Genomic DNA, 4060 nt, shown 5'->3' with positions numbered 1-4060 from the left:
GTATTTTTGCTATTTTAACCGAAAGTAAGCTAAATGATTCGATCTTAATTTTCAATGAGTTTAAACTAAAAATCACTTTTAAATACACAATAACATAATGTGGCATATAAATTTAAATTAACACAAAAAAAAAAAAAAAAAACAACATATGACTTAATGTCAATACAAACAACAAAAAAAAACCTTATTATTGCAAATTCATATAATCGATCTAACAGTATTACACGTAAAACTTGTCTCACAACTAACAGCAAACTGATATTGATTTCTTTTAATAACAAAGGTAAATGAGAAACAGATTTTATTTTTTTTTTAACACATTATTTAATACTAATATTAGTATTCCTGTGTAATAAATGTTAAACACAACATACTGGAGATATACCAGGTACTCATCAGATACGGACGTATGCTTTCAATTTATCATTAAAATATATACCTTGATCTAGTTACAATCTTCTATGATCCTTCGTAGACAATATATTGTGTGTGCGATTATAATTAACAAACACACAAAACACAACCAAAATAAACAAATAACAAAAACTAATATCATAATATTTAACTAAATCTTAGTTCATGTCATAACACACACCCTCCCCTTTGACAAGCACCTTCAAAGAACATCACCGGGATTACTGACATTAATTTTATGACTTACAACCCACAAAGAAACCCCAATTTACGCTAAATAAAGTAATCAAAAGGAAAGAAAGTTAAAAAAAAAAAGAGCTACTGGGTTTTTTTTCATTAGGATGCTTTTTTTTAATTAAAACAAACAAGCAAAAAAAAGTCTCTTACCATGAACTTGCAGAGTGATGCTGACTGAAGGCCTTTGCTCATCATTCACCTCTGAGACAAAAATGAAATCACCAGAATCTTGAAGAGTCAGTTCTCTCACTGTTAAAGTAAAGTCTGTGAGGTTCAGCTCTGATCTGTCCTTAAATGGAGACTCTTTAGAAACACCCTCATCTTTGTCTGCAACTGTTATTCCTCCATATTTCCATGTGGCAGCAGTCACTCCTTCAGTTGGTAAGCCTGATGAAAGCTCCACAGTATCTCCGACATTTTTATGAATGACACATTTTCCACTGGAAGGCTCCACATCTGAAAAACATACAAACAACTGAACATAATCTTTTTGAAAGTTCAAAGTTCAGTCAGTTAGGGAGAAAAAAAAGAAGACCAAATTGCCTGCAACCATATGCTCTGCATGGTTTTAGTATGCAAACTGTGATTGCTAATGCAAAAATAACAAAACTGGACAATCAAAAAAATAAATAAATAAATAAAAAAATTCTTATTACAGAATGAAGACATCTGTCAGTTGACATTTATGATATAAGTGACCTTGCATAACTAAAATTTTAAATACGGCAAAAATAATTACATATGATTGCTCCATAGATGTTTCTAGGTTGTTCTTTCTCTATGGGCAAACAATATGAATAAAAAATGAATAAATAAAAATAAATAAAAAACAAAAATAAATACTCAAACAAAGAAAAAAAAACAAATGAAGGCATCTGAAGGCAGTGGTTTATTAGTAGTGGTTATTTATAGCAATAATTAATACTTTAACACAACAATAGCCTGTGTGATTACCAAAACTGCCGCATTTTGATTAAAAAAATGGTGCAACTGCAAAATTCATGGGCAAAGATTACATCTGTCCTCTGTGTTGTGAGCTTATCACTTTCAGCTACTGTTGCTGCTACTGGTGTACTGGAGAGTACTCAGGAAATGCTTCTGTTGCTAGTGTCATTTCTGACTCACAGCTTTTTCCATTTTGCTATACTGAGTTTATTTGTCCTTTCTAGTCACTACATATTTTTCATGTATTTTTTCTTTTCCTTTGAAAAGTGACAGAAATGGTGATCGGTCCTTGAGTTTCTTAAGTTAGATTTCGAAACAGATGCAATCTGAAGTAGCAAAGATGCAAACCAAGCTGCCAGTTTAGAAATACAAGATGTAACAGGTTCACTGTTCATTAAGTTATAAATACTCAAGTAGGGAGAACACATTTGTAACACAACACAAGAACATGAGACTTAATCAGGAGAAAACTAACGTTCTTAGAATATTTAGGTGTTGAAAAACATTAAAATCTTGTTTATTTATTTTTCAGTCCTCAAGTTCACATGATATTATAGCTTTAAAGTCACCGCTACATTTAGTAACACCAGGTTTGGAAACTCACAAGAAAAATACACTGCAAACCTCTTCCAAGGAAGACACGTCACTTCTCAAGAGGAGAAGCTCTTCTGACGTACTAACTAAGCATGTATCAGAGTTTATGAAGCAAACAAATACAACACATTAGTATTGTATTTGTGGCACATATATCACAAAGATCTGAAAGCACAGGTGTACTTACAGTGGAGGCAGACCAAGAGAAGCAGCACAATGCTGTGAACGAAGTAGCTACGATAACAAAGTCGACCACCAACCATTGCTGTGGGGAGAGGAACAACGTCTGTTTCCTCTTCTTGTCTGTCAAACTAAGGCTTTACAAGTAAGTGCAGAAAAAAAAAGCTGAGAGGGTGGAGAGTGGGGGGAGGTTTCAGTCAACACAGAAGCAGAACAAGCGGCCATAAACTTGCCTGATATGCACCAAGATTAAAGTAGGCATGCTACTTAAAATCCAACTAGAACACATTAAAACTTAATTAAACTTAGTTAAATAAAAGATATTGGAGAGGATTTTCTAAAACACTGTTAAGTACAGTTATGATGTACAACAGCATTGCTTATTTTTGCTGCAACTAAATTTTTTAGGTCACAGAAAGAGCCTAAATAAATATACATTCCTACTGACATTAAACATTAACAATACTGGGCCCTTATTATTGCTAGTCAGTCCTACTTTGCATTAACATTACAAATCCTGCATTTACTGCTACAAACAACTGTATCTGAGCTAGATGTGAAGATAAGATGAGAGATTAGAGTCCTTTTCTAATAACATTTCTGCAGGAAGAACATAACCACATCCTGCCTTCAGATATGTTGCACTTAACAGAGTGTTGTCCTATACTTTATTCACCCCAGAATAGAGGAGAACATGGATCCAGATAATGAACTGCAGAGTCCATTGAAACATTTAAATAAACCCTGATCTCTGTTATGACTCAGTTTCTTATTACCACAGCAGCACCCTGTCTGTATATACTGTATATATATACATATATACGCAGTTCTCAAAAATTATAGTGGACAAAATGAATAAACAATTAGTTTTAAAGATAAATCTGTTCGAGTTCCCCTCTCCTGAACAAGTCTTTTCCTTGCTGAGCTAGAGATTTCTTCACAATAAGGAAATTATTTTGGTCTACAAGAATACTGATGGAACTTTGTCCAATAAGTTGTGAAATATTTCAACACTGCTGCTATGCACTGTTTTCCTCTGCACACTATATAGATGAAAATATACTTATTTTCGTATTTCCTCTGTAGGGCTTCAGTCTGTCCTTGCACGATGAGGCCTATAACAGTATATGCCTTAAGCAAAAGTTATGGTTGTGTGGGGACTTAACACAGGAGGAAGTGAACTACCCATCATCAAGATAAAGCTCATTTCTATGCAGCCTGCTCAGAGAAATTACATGTAAAGAGGATATATGACCATGCTGACCTGCCTGGTCTGTCCTGACTGATCTGATTCGCTGCAGCCAACATTTCCCTGTTTTGAAATATTGGGACTGTGTGTGGTAAACCTATGCTAGCTTGTCTCCCAAACTATGTCACATACAACTGCGAGAAAAAAACAAAACAAAACACTTTTCAGACACATATATATTTTTAAACACACCCAGAGACAGATGGAGTAAAGTAAGAGTCTCGATGGACTAAGATGTAGGTGTATGGACACCATCTTTATGAATTCCCCAGACAAGTGCCTAAAGAGGTTCGCCACTGTCTATCATTGGGGTTTACGTTTTATTACTGCCTGTGGAAACTGTGCACATCACGGCTGTCTGTATGCTGCTGCCAAGTGGCCAACTCTGTCTCTATCAGGAGAATCTCCCATTGGTTACTTTTTATCTAGAAATCTCCTCTT

The 4060-nt window shown here is 34.5% G+C and overlaps 1 long non-coding RNA gene across 1 annotated transcript; it reads right to left on the bottom strand.

Moving 5' to 3' along the window:
* Positions 1 to 1073: 1073 nt before the first annotated feature.
* LOC120739311 lies at positions 1074 to 2721 on the bottom strand. Its single transcript, XR_005697173.1, has 2 exons — positions 2378 to 2721; positions 1074 to 1107 (listed from the first exon to the last, which is right to left on the bottom strand). It is a non-coding gene; the product is annotated as an uncharacterized LOC120739311 (long non-coding RNA).
* Between the last annotated feature and the right edge of the window lie 1339 nt (positions 2722 to 4060).

Source organism: Simochromis diagramma, unplaced genomic scaffold (assembly GCF_900408965.1).
Source record: "Simochromis diagramma unplaced genomic scaffold, fSimDia1.1 OVJJ01000370.1, whole genome shotgun sequence".
Taxonomy (NCBI): domain Eukaryota; kingdom Metazoa; phylum Chordata; class Actinopteri; order Cichliformes; family Cichlidae; genus Simochromis; species Simochromis diagramma.
This window is presented reverse-complemented; position numbering and strand designations above follow the sequence as displayed.